Source organism: Palaemon carinicauda, chromosome 2, assembly GCF_036898095.1.
Source record: "Palaemon carinicauda isolate YSFRI2023 chromosome 2, ASM3689809v2, whole genome shotgun sequence".
Taxonomy (NCBI): domain Eukaryota; kingdom Metazoa; phylum Arthropoda; class Malacostraca; order Decapoda; family Palaemonidae; genus Palaemon; species Palaemon carinicauda.
Window position 1 is genome coordinate 58,278,417 of NC_090726.1, and position 20,347 is coordinate 58,298,763.

The 20,347-nt window shown below is 33.8% G+C and overlaps 1 protein-coding gene across 2 annotated transcripts in view; it reads left to right on the forward strand.

The window, feature by feature from the left end:
• Positions 1–20,347, forward strand: part of Past1 (putative achaete scute target 1) — a 149,851-nt gene that overhangs the window by 106,319 nt on the left and 23,185 nt on the right. The window lies entirely within an intron of this gene.

Genomic DNA, 20,347 nt, shown 5'->3' on the forward strand with positions numbered 1-20,347 from the left:
ATTACATGTTATTTACTCCAGTGCGCCACTTCCTCTTCCACTGCCCTTTTTTTTTTTTCTTTTCTTCTTCTTCGACGTCAGTCTTCGTTGTTTCTTCTTCAAGTCTATCCTTCCTCCTCTTGATGCGTCAATTCCAAATCCTGTTTTCTTTTATTCTTTTCCAAATGTTATGCTGTGTTGTAACGTTTCTTAGAAGGAATTTTTCCTATGCTATGTTGTAACCTTTTTTTAGAATGAATTTATCTTATGCTATGTTGTAACCTTTTTTTTTATGAAGAATTTTTCTTATGCAGTGTTGTAACGTTTCTTAGAATGAATTTTTCTATGCTATGTTGTAACCTTTTTTTAGAATGAATTTTTCTTATGCTATTTTGTAACCTTTTTTTTAAAGAATTTTTCTTATGCTGTGTAGTAACCTTTTTTTAGAATGAATTTTCCTTATGCTATGTTGTAACCTTTTTTTAGAATGAATTTTCCTTATGCTATGTTGTAACCTTTTTTTAGAATGAATTTTCCTTATGCTATGTTGTAACCTTTCTAAGAATGAATTTTTCTTATGCTATGTTGTAGCCTTTTTAAAATTGAATTTTTCTTATGCTATGTTGTAACCTTTTTAAAAATGAATTTTTTCTTATGCTATGTTGTAACCTTACTTAGAATGGATTTGGTAATTGGATCAACTTCAACATCAGAAAATACTACACTAGTAGCCTAGACCTAGAATACCAAACAACATGAAGTAAAAGAAAATAATTATAGGATATTACTGAACTATGGTAACTTTAAAACCACAATAAGAAAAACGCACCTGTATATAAATAAAATTGTGGCTAAATACCACTTTTCAATATTCTTATTAATACTTTAACTTTCCAACTAACTGCCCAGCTTTTTTTTTTCATCCAACTTCCCTATCAGCTAAAAAAGAAAGACTATTAATTCTATTTTACACTAGGATCTCCCCAATTTGATGTCCCTGTTATCGAATTCAATATTCGTTGCTCCAATGGTGTAACTGCTTGATTAAGGTTTGTATTCTCGTCATAAAATGTTCTCGATTTTTTTTTCTTATAGAACTTCACTTTCAAAAGGTATCATTTTAAACATCCAAACATCTTATTTTAATTTTCCAACAATATCATTGTACCCTTAAGAAAATTCTTTCTTCAATGCACACTAAGAAAAAAGATGAAAGTTCTTTATCCATAATAATTACATCTCACCTTGACGCACAGCTTTTTTTTTTTTTTTTATGGTAGCTTGGTTGTACCTCCCCCAGACTCTATTATTTTTAATATGGATATGGAAAAATATTTTACCAACCCTCATCAACAGATTTTTAATTTCTTTCGGCGAGGGTATTACATATACACAGAAATGTCCCTCAGCAATGCATCAAGCACTCCCACGTGCAATATGAAAGCAACCAAGTGCTTCCTAATTATTTAGGTTCTTCCTAGTGAAGTCTTCCTTCCTTTCTTCTCCCTGCTCACCTCTAACATTCCTGAACGATTCACTTTTCACCCACCTTTCATTGTTCAATTCATTCCTCAAAAAATTTCGATTCATCCTTTGTCTCATTTACCAAGAACAGTTCAGCTCTGAATAAAGGTCTTTGCTAGAACCTTTCTTCCCTTATTTCCCTCACTTTTTAGACTTCTAACTATTACTTTAGAGTCGAACTGTTTTGGTGTCAGTGACCTTTGATGTCAAGACACCAGAAAACTTTAAATCAATCAATTATTGCAATCATAGGGGTTCACCCCAAATACATCTTGGTGGCCAATGATCCCCTTCCCCCCACCTAGCCTGGAAGGCCCAAATTTTATAGATGAAACAATTAAAGCCTCCATTATTTTCGTTACTTTCGCCTCCATCAGCCAAACGTAACATCCATAAAGGAGGGTGGGCTCTTTATCAGTGTCTTCTGTGACTATTCTTTCATCCTATAACATAATCCATTAGATTACTTCCTTTCATTCCCCCTCCATGCTAAAACATTTTCTGCTCATTCCATGATTTTAATTTACTCACATACCATACTTTCGCTCACATTTTACTCGTTATTTTTTGGGGGGATGAAAAGAATATCCAACTCCCTTACTAGCTTCCGCTATTTCTTTTGGCATCCGCAATCTTCCCAGTATCATTGACATATATCAAGGATTCCAGGTTTCATTTGCAACTCGTATTTCCCTATCTTTTTACTATCATTTTTCTTTTTTGGGTCCTTTAAACTGGCAAGATAGTACTACAGAGGACTCCTCTGGTTACGACTCTTTTCCTTTGCCTACACACACTAAATAGTCTGGCATAATCTTTACACATTCTGCTCTTTCCTCATACACTTTGGCAACACTAATATAACTGAAAAATTCTTCTTCACTCAAGGGGTTACCGTATGCTGCACTGTAATAATTCAGTGGCTAATCTACATTTAGTAAGGGTAGAAGAAAGGCTATATTGGTATGGTGAGCAGCTCTTCTAGAAGGACGCTCCAAAATCAACCATTATTCTCTAGTCTTGGATTTTCCACTGTTTTGGGTTGAATGTCTCTTGCTTTGAGGTTACAGTCGAGCACACTATTCTATCCGTTTCTTTATTTCCTTTCCTCTCTGTGATATTTTCCTTGTTGGAACCCCTTGGACTTATATCACCCTTCTTTTCCAATTAAGGTTGTAGCTTATCTAGTAATAATTATAATAAGAGCAATCAGAGATTTCTGACCTCCGCTAAAGGTTGAAGGAGTCTTCCCACCATCTATCTACAGTATGGTGGAAATTTCGTCAAAATCCGTCCCGTAGTTTTGACGTAATCCTGTCCATAGACTTACACACAGACAAATGGTAAATCAATTAATTGATTAACCGACTCGATTTTGTAATCACCTTGGCGGAGGTAATGGTAATAATACACACAGAGCACAAATTAGACATATTTTTCATATGCTTCTATCTTTGTAGCCATTCGTTTGGAAACTTGTACTCATTTACTTATAATATTAAATTCATTCCCTTTTGATAAAAAGATGAAGAAAAAGATGTTTTGAGTCTTGATTCAGTTTTCTTGTGGAACTCTTGTGTTGTGCTCTCAGATGCTGTCGATAGGTCTGCTTTGTGTCATTTGATGGGCACCTGTCCTTGATTGCTTCAAGTCTCTCTCTCTCTCTCTCTCTCTCTCTCTCTCTCTCTCTCTCTCACTCTCTCTCTCTCTGGGTGTTTTTCTTTACTTGAGAAGTTCTTGTGGTAACTTTGGTTGTAATTTGTTTTACTTTATCAATTGGTATATTTAGTAAATTAATATAGTATTTCATTAGCCCAGTTGAAAATTAACATGGTCATGCTGTTCAATGTGACTGATTATTAACCATGGAAAGTGGGCTTTTGAATTTATCAATATATAACCGAATTGGTAAATTATATTTTTATTGTCAGAAATTTAAATCTATGTACGTTTCTGGTAGAATTATCTTTAGAACTTAAGTTGAAATGTTCAGGAATAGTGTAGCGTCTTAGCTTAGAAAAGCCTTGCTTTCATTGCAAAATTATATCTAGACAACATGAGTAATTTTTAAATAATCTAGTTACAGTTTAGAGATAACGACTGTTTGTTTTCGTGAAAAGGTAGTATTCTATTCTTTTTCCATTAAATATTCTATATTTGTGTCTTAACTTTTACTTGAGTTTGTTATGCGATTTTTTTTTGACTGACTGTCTAGATCAGCTGTCAGAATATTGAAGCGAGGTATACAAGGTCTTTTGGTTGGCAGCCAATATTTTCATGGGAAGTATTTGACCTTGAATCTGGTGGCCAAAATACACCTAACAAGGCTCTTCGTTGTCTGTGTTCGAAAATGATTTTGGTGAACAGTGTTTACTTTCATTTTCAAGTGCCGAAAATTTGAAACTGTATTAACAACTTAACGTTTTAACCAACTGTGCTATTTACATTGGGTCGTACTTTAGATCCTCTTGCACAAATAGACTTGTTTTAGCCTTTACACTTTTTTTTTTTAATTCACCTTCTTTCCAGCTTTATTTCTCAAGTTTTGCTGTCCTACCTCGTTTGATCTTATGGTGCCACCCAGGGGGGTGGGTTGTTCTTGTATGACCACCTAGGCCCCAGTACTGGGTCATACACAAATTATTAAATTTCCAGCTTACAGCTGATGTCAGACATGATTAATATTGTGTGTTATATCTTGCTGAAAATTTCGAATGATATTCACCCCAGCCAAGAGGGGTGAGGAGTTGCTTAAAATGTCCCATGGAATTCTCAACATTACAAGTGGTTTCCGTTTATGACGTTATGAAATTTGGCCTAGCTGACAGGCTGGCAGTAATTGCTCAAAAAACTATTAATTTGATTCGTAATTTCCAAAGCTCCAAACGGTAGTACAGAGAGAGAGAGAGAGAGAGAGAGAGAGAGAGAGAGAGAGAGAGAGAGAGATGAGAGAGAGAGAGAGAGAGAGAGAGAGAGAGAGGACATTGCAAATTGACAGCCTAGCTTTTTTTTTCTTTGCAAAACCAGTAGCGCATAACTCCTTGCAGAACTTACAACGTAATTTGTCAATGAGTCAATTTGACTTTCGCTTTGAACTTTTGAATGAACGGCCTTGAAAGCCGACTGTCAAAGGACGTTTGACTAGTAGGAATAAATAACCACTTGTGGATGTTTGTATTCTTTTGATGGTTCCGTGTGGGCATGAATGCCCATTCATACAGAGGTGCCCTGCATGTCACGACTTCTTCTGAAGTGGTGAGGGAGGTCAGGTCAGCCTTTTATGGGGTCAAGATTCTTTTCATATTGATTGACAGGATAGGTTATTGAGTGTCAAGATGTAATCTTATGATTTATACTTAAAATGTCTTATTATGTTACTATTTATTATGCCAAATCTATTCATAAATTTTGGTATTTGGTTGTGCTTGTTACTTGTATCTGTATTTGCGTGGGTGAGCATATAGTAATCTCTCTTGTGTTTATGAAAACTCTTGTCCTTCCAGACTCTGTATATATATATATATATATATATATATATATATATATATATATAATATATATATATATATATATATTTCAAAGTCAGAAGTGAATGCCATGATGAGTCGATTCATCAACAGGGAATTCATTTGTATGTATTAACAACACCTTTCATGGCTCTTATTCCATGACATGGATACCGCTTTTACGTTGGTTGGGGGTGGTGGTTGTAGGGCCACTAATCATCATCTGTTTTTCGATGGTTTGCCTTTTGATCTGTAACAAATTCTCTCTCTCTCTCTCTCTCTCTCTCTCTCTCTCTCTCTCTCTCTCTCTCTCTCTCTCTCTCTCTCTCTCTCTCTCTCTCATATCATCTATATACGTGCATATGTATTCTTCTCACTTGAAGGTCTGTGAACTTAACTTTAATATTGTTATTCCTATTTGATAGAAAATACCCTTATATGAAACAAAGTCAGAAGTTTTAAACGAACGATTCGTCTGGCTTCTATTATTGCTTATGGTAAGCATAGGATTCTTATTCATATTTATTTACGTCTCCATTGTAGTAGCTGGTGTTAAGTATCAACAATACATTGGATGGTAATTATGTTTTGATGCAGGTTTTTGCTCAGAGTATAAATACTGTTTAACATCTTTAGCAAGTTTGAATAGGTATAATGTTCTTGGAATTGAATTCTTATTTCATTATGGCACTTTTCTATAATCGCTTATGCTAGTATTCCACGCGTTCTCTTCATTTATTATTTCGCATGACCACGCCCAGAAATATTATAGAATCTCATGTCACTTTTATCTTAATACGGGATCCAATATCAGCCGATTTGAATATAATGAAATCAATACCTATGAATTTCATGGTTATTAATCTGCCTTGCATTTAGGTTCTTATGGTTTTTCTTATTATAGATTTCCGGAATGAAAAATATCGATTCGTGTTTTTTTTTTTTTTTTTTTTTTTTTTTTTTTTTTTTGTGTGTGTGTGTGTGTGACGTTAGTAACGAGTTTGACCTACTGCTGGAAATATTCACTAATTGGAAGACTTTGTGATGATTTTTTTTTTTTTTTTATAAAATTCATAACAGTTTACAAATGTTTTTTCAGTATGTTGATAGTATTTATGATAGGGCGGTTGCTGTTTGGCTTTAGAATACACAGACACACACACACACACACACACACACTATATATATATATATATATATATATATATATATATATATATTATATATATATATATATATATATATATATATATATACACGTAGATACTTGCATACATACATTTATATGTGCATATATTATGTAACTATATTTTATATCAATATGCCAAGAATTTATCCGAGTTATGAACGAATTATTTTTCATAACCGTATTCGACATCACCATTTGGGGTAATTTGCTATAATTATGTAAAGAAAAGGTTACATTCCCGAAGAAAGAGCTGTTTTTTCTATTTTAGGAGATTATCGATTGAGAGGGTGAGTCAAGCCCAGTCAACCCCACCCACTTGGGGCGCTTGTTGCTCGCACGCATGTTTGGGTCTGGAATTCTCCTGGAATTTCTTTGTTTGGAATCCTTGCCACGTCCTATTTTGTTTTTTAGTTCAAGTTATGTTCTGTATTTCGTTTATATGTTTCTATTGTGATTCAAGTATTATTATTATTATTATTATTATTATTATTATTAATATTATTCAAGTATTATTATTATTATTATTATTATTCAAGTATTATTATTATTATTATTATTATTATTATTCAAGTATTATTATTATTATTATTATTATTATTATTATTCAAGTATTATTATTATTATTATTATTATTATTATTATTCAAGTATTATTATTATTATTATTATTATTATTATTATTACAAGCTAAGCTACAACTCTAGTTGGAAAAAGCAGTATGCTATAAACCCAAGTGCTCAACAGGGAATAAATAGCCCAGTGAGGAAAGGAAGTAAAGAAATAAATAGACTACAAGAGAAGTAATAAAGTTAAAATACCATATTTTAATAACATTAACATTAAATTAGACCTATCATATATAAACTTAAAAATTTATTTCTTTTATATGACAGATGTTCTATTAAAGTTCAATTTATTTTTTATTGCAAATGCAGTTGTTTTACTTCCCCAGGAGACTTATTTATATTGAACAGGCTGACATAAGTCTGTTTGATAGTTATTATGAAAGATCTATATTCAATGTTATTACTATAATTATGACATTTTAGTTTAATTGTCCATTACTTCTCGTAGTTTATTTATTTTCTTATTTCCTGTCCTCACTGGACTATTTTTTTCCCATTTGGAGCCTTTGGTCTTATAGTATCCTGCTTTTCCATCTAGGGTTGTAGCTTAATAATAATAATAATAATAATAATAAGTTACAAGTTATATTTACAGTTGCTTTGGAGCATTAACACAGAGAGAGAGAGAGAGAGAGAGAGAGAGAGAGAGAGAGAGAGAGAGAGAGAGAGAGAGAGAGAGAGAGAGAGAGAGAATGTCTGTCATGTATCCCCCGATCTAGTTTGATCCGGATGCGGAGGTCAAAATCCCAGCATGGGAATCGGGTGTCTGGAGATTAGGGTCTAATTTTGACAAATCCCGGAATTGGAGTACTTCGTGTTCTTGGTTTTCTTTCTTTCTTTCTTTCTTTTTTAATACGATTAGAATGGTTTGGTCTCTTAATAACTTTATAGACTCTAAAGTTATTTGTATTCAATTACCTTCTGATATATTTATTATTTTTGAAAGTGAAAATTTTCATCTTCAGAGTTGTATTGTGCTATTATAATGGTGTTGTTGTTGTTGTTGTTACTATTATTATTATTATTATTATTATTATTATTATTATTATTATTATTATTATATATTTTTGGTAGACAGTAGCAGTAGTAGAGATTTTGTAATGTTTCGAAAATGCCAGGAAAGTAGTACAAGTAGTAATATCAGCCTGACACCGAGCTAGCATGAAAATGATCAAGGTAATCTAAGAGACGATCGTAGAAGGACATTCACCCTAAAGTAAAGACTAGCGAAAATGGGTCCAAAGTCAAAACCCTCGGAGAATAAACCTCTGTTCTGTGAACCCAGAAAGAGTTGTTATATCACATCAGGCGATACATTACACGTGTCTAGAATGCTGCTATTACTCTTTAAAATCACGTCACGCAAGTATATCCCCTTCCCCCCCAGTGGACGTTGCTCAAATCATTTGTATGCCACTGATATGATGGAGACAGTACTAGGAAGCTGGATAGAAACATGAACAATTTAAAAGATCCCCAGAACACTAATAATCTGTGACGAAATCAGATGACGTCATCGATGACGTCATTTGGTTTAAAGGTCCGCTTCACCGCAACCTAAGGCTGTTCTGTGGGTTTGTGTAACGATGCGCCCTTGTTCTTTTTGTTTGTTTTGCTGAAGTTTTTCGGCATTTTATCATTTTCCTGTATAAAAGTTAATAATCATTTGTGCTTGCCGGATTTATTTTCTCGTGAATTCAACTTTTTATTGCATTTAAAAGTAAAGATCCAGTTTACTCATAAGATTTGGCCTTGGCAATGACATCACTCAATTCCTCCAAGGCAAAGTTTCTTTTTATACTCGATGATTTCTTTGATTCAGGGATACGTAATTCACGTCGTTCCCCTGTGTAGTTATACGCACATTCATATGTATTCACTTACGCGCACGTGAATGTATAGATTGATAGATATTTTATGCACAGTATATACTGTTTTATATATATATATATATATATATATATATATATATATATTATATATATATATATACTGTATATATTGTATACTGTATATATGGATGTATTTATATATATATACATTATATATATATATATATATATTATATATATATATATATATAATATAATATATATAACAGTATATACTGTGTATAAAATATACAGTATATATATATATATATATATATATATATATATATATATATATATATATATATATATATAATGTTGCGTATGTACATGCTTGCATAACTTTGATGTCAAGATCTCAAAACTTGTGATATGTTTATCAGCATACCTAGAAATTAGAATGGCCTATAGTCATCCCCCGGTTGATGTAGTGGAAGCAAGTGCCTTTGAAGGATGCAGATGAGATTTTCAGACACAAGCTTTTATGTAACTCGATTCTCCTACATGACCTGATTTAACAGTTGGTACGCGCGCCAGGCTCTCACGCGCTAAGTGGTTAAACAGAACTGAATTGCTCTTGTAGTAGTAGTAGTAGTAAACTCTGGCGGATTTAAGGTTTAAACGTGTATTATTATTATTATTATTATTATTATTATTATTATTATTATTATTGTTGTTGTTATTATTAGCCAAGCTACAACCCTAGTTGGAGAAGCAAGATGCTTTAAGCCCAAGGGCTCCAACAAGAAAAAATAGCTCTGTGAGGAAAGGAAATAGGGAAATTGAACTACTAGAGAAGTGATGAACAACTAAAATAAAAGGTTGAGAATAATAACAAGATTAAAATAAATTATTGTTATTGTCCTGCGAATATTGAAAGGAATTAAAACGGCAGTTTTTTTTTTTTACGTGAAAGTACAGTTGGACACAGGAAATCCTGGTACAACCACGCTCGGAGGGAGTAAACCCTGTCCCAACCTTACTGGTCGGCGAGAAACAAACATAGTGTTGGTATAGATGGCAGAGGTGGTGGTGGGTGGGGGTAAGCACAAGAACTCGCCGGACAGTAAGGGTGTGACATGGCGCATTTCTTCCGAGCGACGTGTGCCATGGACGCCTGTGTCCAACTATAAATTACTGACTCGAATATGTAGTCTCCTTCGAAAACTCATCATCATCATCATCGGGTGACATCAACAGGATAGTAGAGAAAAACTCAACTTAATCATGAGGGAGACAATTCAAGCTTAATGAACATAAGAATCGAAGCTACCCTCTGTGCTATTTTTATGTTTAACTTAAGTACTGTTTTGTAAGTTTATTCATTTTTTTTTGTCTCACCACCGTGAAGAATATTTGCCAAATAGCATGCAATGGAGGCGGAAGTATTTATGTCTGCTTTCAACGATTTTATCTCTGCACTCCTCCCAATCTCCTACTCCCTCCCTCCCCTCTCACCCTCCTATCCATCTTCGCACTCCTTCCTTTTTCTGTCGAGGGATGAATCATGGAAATATCCGGCCAACTCTTATTTAATGCTTCCTTTTCCTCCTCTTCTCAGTCAACGTTAATTTAAAATCGTAATTGGAACTCACTCTCTCTCTCTCTCTCTCTCTCTCTCTCTCTCTCTCTCTCTCTCTGTCCTTAATGACGTCACGGTGGAAAATTCCCGCTTTATCATTTATTACGTCACCATTTCCCCCAAAAAACTATTCAGAATAGAGATTTGGAGGGACCTGTCCTCCTTTGCCTACCCCCCCCCCCCCTGGTCTCCCCACCTTACCTGATGTTGTCTCGTCAATTAACATTCTTGGCCAGTTTGTTGATGAGGATATGTTGATTAAATTAATCAGGTATTCTCTGATTTTGTTTATCTCTCTCTCTCTCTCTCTCTCTCTCTCTCTCTCTCGTGGGTTGTGTGTTGGCATGTACCTCATCTTTGGTAGGGTCCCTTTTGAAGTGATTTGTTGGTATATTTGTCTTATTAATGGGGACCTAATTCCTAATGAACACATTTCAAAATATGTGGGGGGACAGAAATTTAGGATTCCTTAATTTGATTTTGTTAGTAATGAGCAAAATTCCAATGTTGACAATTAACAAAATTGGGAATATAAATTTGTGACATCTTTTTTCTTGGATTTTGTATTGTACTGGCAAAATCAGAGATATTTAAGTAAAATAGCAAATAAAACAAGCTTCCATTTAGCTTAATGAAAATCGACGTAGAGATGCAGTGCCCTGGAATTAAGTTGTTTACTTTTAACTCCAAGAAACTTTTTGATTACGAGAAGGATGGATATGTTAAACCTTTACAGCATTTTTAATGGTTGCAGTTCGCCTGTTAGCTATATGGTTGCCTTAATTTAAACCAACTATTTAAATAACTCTTCGTCTCAAGGAGAAATATGGGTTGGTTGTGAAAGACTCCCCGAAGAAACTTCTACACGACTATTCACTGCAATACAGGGTAATGGTTGAATGAAACTTTTCCTGTAAATATCTGGCATTAACAAATGTAAGAGACTAATACTTAGCTCAGGCGACATGTATAATTTGTAGGAACATTAAGACCATGCTATATGAATTAATGAGAATTGAAATAGTTTTTGATCATTTTCAAACGAAGAAAGGGAGGAATATCTGTACCCTGCTGTGTAGTAACGATTTCGACGTGCCTTAAAAACTGCACATCAAAGTATGCTGACTCGCACAGTAGATATTCGATGATATAGGGAGAGTTAGCTTGTGTTCTCAATTACGTAATATATGTCTGTAAATTTCTAATCGTTAAGTATTATTTAGAAGAAAGAAGAAGCAGACTCACACAGTAGATATGAGATACTATAGGGAGTTGGTTTATATTTGTATGCCCAATTCCGTAATATCTTTCAGTAAATTATTGATAGTTGAGTATTATTAAAAAGTAAGTGAAAATAAATTAGTATAATCATATTAATGAAAGGGTAACTAAGAAATTTTTTTAAACCTTATCCAAACATGGTCAGTATCCTATAAAATAAAGACCTTTATCCTTCTCTTAGCCCATCGTGACCAGCATGGCTATTTATCCAACCCAATAAATAGGGGTGAAAGTTGTTAATGAGTCACTTGGTCCCCTTATTAAGAGCCCCCTTTCAGAACTTCAGTGTTATATCGGTAGATTCTCCTTCAAGCCAGATTTTGTCCTCTGGGAAATTATTTGGGGTTCTCGTTGTTTGTTACGAAACTTTACGGCTCTCTAGGGCTTACATTATCGTCGTTTATCTTCCATTGACGTTAACACACACAGTCTCTCTCTCTCTCTCTCTCTCTCCTCTCTCTCTCTCTCTCTCTGTATGTATGTATGTATGTATATATACTATATATATGTATATATATATATATATATATACATTTGTATTATACGTATTGTATTGATTTGTATATTTAGACAAGTGTTCCTATCCTTCATCAGTCTCCGGGTCGACAGTGCAAATATACATTAGGGACACGCTATGTTACATTCATTATATGTGGGTGTTTTAATTCCAGTAGGAATGTTTAAGGAAAGGTAGTCGTTTTGAGGTCTTTGATTTCACGTTTCAAGAAGAGATTTACCCTGTTGGGAATATGATGGTGTTCACAGTGACGGTCACAAACAGCTATAAGAATGATAGTGAAGGTTACCATTAGGCTGAATTATGAAGTTAGAATATAGATCCAAGTATAGAAAGAGGGGTGTACTTAAATGGGGCGTTGTTTATGCTTTGGATATTATGAAAATAGGTGCATGAACTTCCGTTTGGTATGCTATACATACACCACATACTTAAACATTAATGAGATATGTTGTGATTATAATAGAGATTGGCAGATTTGCAGCTTGCATGTTATTGATAGTGATAAAGTCAATAGAATGACGATGCATAAGAACAAATATGATTATGATTCAGGATGATGTTTTTTATATTTATATTGACCATAATATGAGGATTAGGGTTTCAGCTAATGAGATAAACCAAACATTCTATTTTAATGGTGAAAATGGTTAATGGTAAACAGTAGGAAATTGGATGTTTAATGAGAGATTGTGATGATAGCAGTTGTAATGACAACTGGTAGCTGTTTCAACAATGATGAGCTTACGTATTCTCTTAATGATTATGGCAGTCAGTCTTGTGACTTACGTGATTCGAATGTTAATTTAGTAAGGAAGTTTCTTTCTCTTCCTCTAGATTGATATGTGTGTGTGTACATATATATATGTATATATGTGTATATATATATATATATATATACTGTATATATGTGTGTGTGTATATATATATATTATATATGTATATATGTATATATGTATATATATATATATATATATATAATGTTTGTGTGTGGTACAACAACAACAAAACATATGCAGCCATTACTAATCTACTGCAGGATAAAGGCCTCAGACATGTCCTTAATTATGTCTTGGGTTTTGGTCAATTTCATAACCACGCTGGCTGGCCACTGCGGATTGGTGTTGGTGGGGGATTTTAGTGGGGGGACATTCTCTCTCTCTCTCTCTCTCTCTCTCTCTCTCTCTCTCTCCTCGAACTTTACATACATGATGAAGGGATTGAAAAAAAATTTCTTGATTTCCTGCTTTTACTTCACGGTTTTATTCAAGTGTGTAAATATGTGCTTTGTGTGTAATTTAAAAGCTAAAACCCTTTATTTTATTTTATTTTATTTTATTCTCATATTTCAACCAACGTTTAATTCATTCGGTACTACCTAGATTTAATTCTCCTGAATAATTACTTGAAAATTTTAATAATCCTTTTTAACCCCCCCACCCCCCTTCCCGTATATTCTATAGATGTCCCAATCTACTACAGCCGCGATCCGTATAGTTCTCCAAAATGTTCAGCGACGTGTGAAATGCAAATTCCAGCCGTCAGTCTTTCGACCGTGAGAAAGACTGTCCTCTAGTGCAATGACTTTCGATGACAATGGCTCCTGTTGGCTGATGATGCTTGCATTTCTCGTCAGTGTTTTACTTGACTCGGCTTCAAGACTTCCTGATAGGCTACTTACTTTCTTTCTTCGTCGTCGTCGTCATCATCATCATCTTCATCACCATTATCATTATCATCTTCTTCTTCTTCTTCTTCTTCTTCCTCTTCATCATTATCTTCTTATCATCAAGATCGTCCATTTCGCGGGGTCTTCTAGTTTTAATTGTTGCAAACTTTTTATCGCCATTATTGTGATATTTACTGACTAAATCTGCTTTCCATCATTGTTCTTCTACTATCACTATTATCGTCAGTCATTAATTGCATCTTAATTACCTAAAGGTTGATACCGTACCATATTAGTAGTTTACATACCTAAAAGGGACATTAAGTTCACGATTTTAAGTGTATTGTCATTGCCATTTTAATTGATGACGAAACTTTGTAAAAAAATGAAACACGCACGTGTGTATATATATATATATATATATATATATTTAAATAATGTATGTATGTATGTATGTATGTATATAGATGTGCCGCTATGCATTTATGTATCCGTTTTTTATGTTTCCAATGGAAACCAGTCGCAAGCTTGCATAAAAGCATAGCATGAACTCCAGACGATTTTTTCTGTCAGTAACATGGGCAGAGTAAAAGCACGAGGAAAATGGAAATTTATGATCTTCCTAGAAAAGTAAACACTTCGTTTTGGTGAAGCTTTTCAGAAGTCACTTTGTGGTCCCAACAGACATGCGATTGATGTCACTTTTATGATTAAAAGGAATCTTTATGGTCACGATTGTGCTTGATTTTGTGGAATTATCTTTAATTTAACTACGTAATTTTGTGCTGCTATATGTGACATGTTTTGCTTAAGGCTAATACGAGATTATTATAGAAGTGAATTCTGGCAAATTTGCCTCATATTCTTGGGGTGACTAATGACCTGGAGATGACTAGTGACCTGGAGTTTACTAGTGACCTGGAGGGGACTAGAACCTTTCACTACCTTTATGTTGACACCGGGAGAGATAAAGGTTTTTTTATTTGTATGAAAGGAAATTTGCTGCGTTAAAAAAGGCTTGATTTCCTATCTGTAAAAATTCCGGTTTTGTCTGTGTATAGTAGTGAAGGGAGCGCTGGATATCACTGAAGTAGATCCGGGTACATAACTATGGGGCCTTGTTTGTTTTATCTCTCTCTCTCTCTCTCTCTCTCTCTCTCTCTCTCTCTCTCTCATATTTATATATGTATATATGATTATATCTTAAAACATATACACCGATATATGATGTTTAGAGTCATGATACATAGTGTATTTTAGTGCATGTTGGACTCTTTTATCTGTCAAGGGCTTGAGGCCGTGCTAACTTCAATCATTATTAAAGGAATGTTGAGTTTGAATGAAGGCAAATTATCTATTTGGCTCTTTGTTTGTTTAGGCAAAAATCTCTCCCTCACTGGTTTGAAGTCTTGTGTAGTAGTTTAGCCAATTACGAGCTTTTATTAAGGAATGCAGTCCATTGCGAATGAAGAAAAGTAGAAGTATAGATGAGCGGTGTGCGATAAATAGTATAGGATGAGATTAAACGAATTAATGTATTGTAATGAATGCCACGCAAAGGCTTGTTTTCCTATATGCAAATGTCATTAAGTTACCGTCTAGTTATTTAGATCCTTTGAGTTTCACAGTAGTGATAAAATTCAATGTTTAATTGTTACTTTATACTGGAATTATATGTACTTTTACATGATTTTCACCATGTCTTAAACGTCCATGATAACTTTCACGACTTACTAAAATTAATGATTCACTTGACTGGAGAGAGAGAGAGAGAGAGAGAGAGAGAGAGAGGAGAGAGAGAGAGATTTTTTAGCTAAAAGATATGAAGAAACCAAACTCATGGGCTAACGGAAGTGGATACAGAAGCCGGGATGTCCAAGGATTGCAGAAAATCAGCCGCTGACGTGTATCCCATTTATGCTGAAACTTGGATGCTGACGTTGGTGCTGACTAACTTCCTTGAATCAATCTCTCTCTCTCTCTCTCTCTCTCTCTCTCTCTCTGCACCACACACTAAACCTTCTTTTTTTTTTTAGTTGCATTTAAAAGTGACTCATTGTTGCGGTTCATATTCCATAGCAAAGGGTTGTGTCTATGCTCCTAACCTTCCCTTTGTTTGTTTGCATATTGTGGATGTTTGCCTTGAGCCGAGGGTTTCTGAAAAGTCGTTTATTTTGAGAATGGAAGACAGTTGTAAGTGCAGTTACGTTTACCCCAGAACTCTCACGCTTCGTCGAAATATACTACAGTATACTGTATATATGTATATATATAATGTATACATTTTTTCGCTGGTTTATTTGTCGTCTGGCATAAACAGCACGCATGAATAGGACATGTCTTAGGCCTTTGCCCTGCAGTGGACAAGAAACTGCTGTATATTTATGTGTTTGTATATGTTTGTGGGTGTAGAAGGACATGTATGAGACCTTTGTCCTGCAATGACTAGCAACGGGTTGATGATTATGATGATGATATACTGTGTATGTGTGTATATATGAATATATATATATATATATATATACATATATATACATATACATATATATATATATTTTATATATATATATATATTTATATATATATATATATATATTATACTATACCCCGTGTCCTTTAATGAAAGTATGGGTTTTTAATTTATGATAAAGGACATTCGTACAATCTGTTCGTTTACTTTATATTACTCTTAACATGTATCTTTTCAATATGAATGTTTTATAGGTTAATTGAACATGTCAGCTAGCACATACACTCACGTCACTCGGGAGAGAGAGAGAGAGAGAGAGAGAGAGAGAGAGAGAGAGAGAGAGAGAGAGAGAGAGAGAGAGAGAGAGAGAATGTGTAGAACCAAGACTATTATTTATGTGGTTTACACTTCATGTGTCAGATGGCGACGCTTGTCATTAGATCCCAGTGTAAGTTTGGAGAGAGAGAGAGAGAGAGAGAGTGAGAGAGAGAGAGAGAGAGAGAGAGAGAGAGAGAGAGAGAGAGAGAGAGAATGCAGTCATGTGATATGAGAGATTGCCGAGTTCATTTATGTATCCCCCCCAAAAAAAAAAACAAAGCCATAGGAGGTTTAAGACTTTTTCATTTTTTATTGAAAGTTTTCATGAAGTTTGAATGACTTTTGATTATGGCAACTTTCTATTCTTTACTCTGGGCTTCATTATATTATCAAGTTACAGATCGTTGTCTTTTAATGTATTTGACATTTTTATGAAGAGATTATGTGACTGATTAGTTTTCTCTTCACCTCCCTCACAGTTATTAGCCCCTTTTTAAGTTGTCACTTTTTATTTATTTTATAGTAAGAGCTCTGTGTATGATTTAATATTTATATTCCTTCGTCATATATACCTTACATACAATATGCATTATATACAATTGCATATTTATAATACTGACTAAGGCATGTATATGATTTTCATAACTCAGAATTACAGGTTTACCTTTTTTCTTCCACACAACCTCACGAGTTCTGTGAGCATAACGATCTACTGTTGCAGGATTGGCTTTATCTTGTTTATCTTATCATTGATTGCAAGTCAGTGATTGCATTGCTTGTACGGTTAGTTTTATTTTTTAAATGCTGACGTGGGGATATTCTACTTATATTTGCGAAGCTTTTTTTATCTGATGGGTTCTCCTAAGATAAGTTTTTCTCTTACTGGTTTCATTGGTTTAGTTTTTTCTATGGAATGTCTGTGTGTATATATCTGTTATTGTTTTTGGTGGTTGATATTTTTATTAATTTGTCGTAGGTTTTTTATGTAGACAAAGTTGATGATACCTGCGTCAGTTGTATTATACCAAATTTGATAATTTTATTAATTTTAAATGAATTATTATATGAAGTTTCTAAAAGAATAATTATATGCTGCCTCTGGTACATGTATGGAACTTAGATTTTTTGTTTCCCTTTTCTTCAGTTGAAGTCATCGTTGCAATATGGAATGTACAAAAGCGTTATTATCTCTATTTTACTACGTGAAACATTTCTGTTTTGGTATTAATATTTTATTCTAGAGAATAAAATTCATTGTACGATTATATTATAACATTTATTCCTTCGTTTACATTTGCGACTTATCCGCGAAGGGTCTTATAAATAACCACGTGTAAGGTGTGTGTGTGTGTGTGTGTGTGTGTGTGTGTGTGTGTGTGTGTTTCTGGATGTTTGCTTGTGCAGCGAGAATTATCACGGTAGTTTTATGTTTTATTGTCAACATATTTATATGAATCGTTAGTGTTAGTTCTGTAGGAATCCATTCTTCAGACTCTAGGAGTTAGGACGATGCTATTCATTATAATTATGACGTGTACTTTAGGAAGAACTTTTGTGCAATACGCAGTCTCTCCTCCTTGAGCAATCATTATAAGACACACGTAGGACCAAGTAATTTTTTTAGAAGAAACTGATATGTATATTATAAAACGAAGAATCTATCACATCTAGATCTTTATAAACTATTCACGCTCATACGTAAAATGTCTTTAAAAGCCTAGAGCCACCCAAGATCATTCCTGTTTTTTTTTTTTTATTCTATTATACTCCTACGAATATCTAGCTGGGGAATACTTCTGTTGTGTATATGTACAGTATACTGTGCATGAAAGCGCGTACTCTTGAATCCATATATACGTAGACTATTTTATTATTATTATTCTTTTTGAAATCCTAAGCTCTAAAAGAGTCCTATTTTAAAATTCTTTAAAATTTTTAGCTGTAAAACGAATTGTGATATTTTCATAATACTTGACTTTCCAAACTATTCCCTACCATGGTTAGTTAGCTAACTAACTTCACCCTTTTTCGCCCATCTTTTCCTATCAGCTAAGAGAGAAATACAAGGGTCATAGTGTTACAGTGGTCACCTGAGTGACGTGACAAAAGGGTTTGAAAAGTTGATGGACCGTCTGACTCGACCTGTCATAAGAATGATTTGACGTTCGGATGTGCGCGCGTTCAAGTTTGCTTGCGAGCACAACCACCAGCCTTATCAAAGCAGAAAACGCACCCTTTGCCCATTAATGCTCACGCAATGTATTTTTTATGCTCGCATCTTCACAAAATGTAATTCTCAAATACTCTTCTATTGCTGAATTTGTTCATTTGCTTCAGATACGATGACGTTTGTAGTTTTGTTCTTGAAATGGGTTTCGTGGCTTTAATCCTCCTAAAGACAAAAGAGAAATAGGAGTGTTTATTGGTGAATACGGGACTGATGGGGGGGGGGGGGGGGTAGGGAAGAAGTTTATGATTGGCAGTAGAGTGATTGATAACTTCCTAGTGACTTTGGTTAAGTGCAGTTTCTGAAGATTTCTGGTAGAATTTGATAGATGTTTGTTTTACGTTCCAAGTTGAACGTGGAGGGATTCATTGTAATTATTGTGTTTTATATTTACTATTATTTATATTGTTCTCAAATTTGATATGAGATATGTAGGCAATAGGCCTTTAATTGTGGACATTTATTCTTAAGATATTCTTAAATCTCTGTGTCCCAAAATTATCTTCATTTGTGTGTGAGAGAGAGAGAGAGAGAGAGAGAGAGAGAGAGAAGAGAGAGAGAGAGAGAGAGAGAGAGAGAGAGAGAGAGAGACTAAACGGATGTGGAAATTGATAAATGTGGAGTAACGATGTATCGTGAGTGCGAACGTTTTTCTCCAACTACAATCAGCAGTCTCTTTACATCAACTAAACTCCTCCCATACAACTGTTATTTGATAGAAAGGCCCCCATACTCACGCCAGTACGTTATTATACCATTATAGTGATGGCACATAAACGAAGTAACGCAATTTAACGGTGTTCAGTGAAGTGACTAAGTAATAGTGAGGATAATAGTAGTATTATTGTTATTTACAATGTGATTCATGATGATAATGCATGATGAGGATGATGATGACATGAAACGGTGTTATTGGAACTACCTTCATCTTCCTTTTCATGTATAAATAATTTATTCATTTATTATGCCCTATTGAATGAAACATTCACAACTTTATTCCTTACAAAAAATTAGTTTGTAATAGAATTGGATCACATACTTAAACTTATTCAATGGTTGTTGCAGTTGTACGGTTCTCGCCATTCTTAGCAAGATGCATTGCTTCTCTTCACTATGGCTGCCTTCTTTTCTTCCTTTATTCTATTCACAATTTTATATACATTCTCTCTCTGATGCTTTATTGAAAATTTCTAATGCTCAAAATTCCAGTATCAGTATAGTTTGTCTCTTTCGCTGGATACGTATTATACATACATAAATAATATATGTATGTATGTGTATATATATAAATTATATATATATATATATATATATTATATATAAATTTATATATATATATATATATATATATGTATTTGTACTATCATATTTTGAAAAGAAGGTGCATATTTTAGTGACATGAGCTCGTGAAACGCAGACGAAGGTTAGTATAGAGATAATAAACAGATATTATGAAAATCTTAATGTCGCTTATTTACACTGAAACCATGGAAGTAAATAGACTAATATTTGTTAATTATCATTTTATATATATATATATATATATATATATATATATATATATATATATATATATATATAGAGAGAGA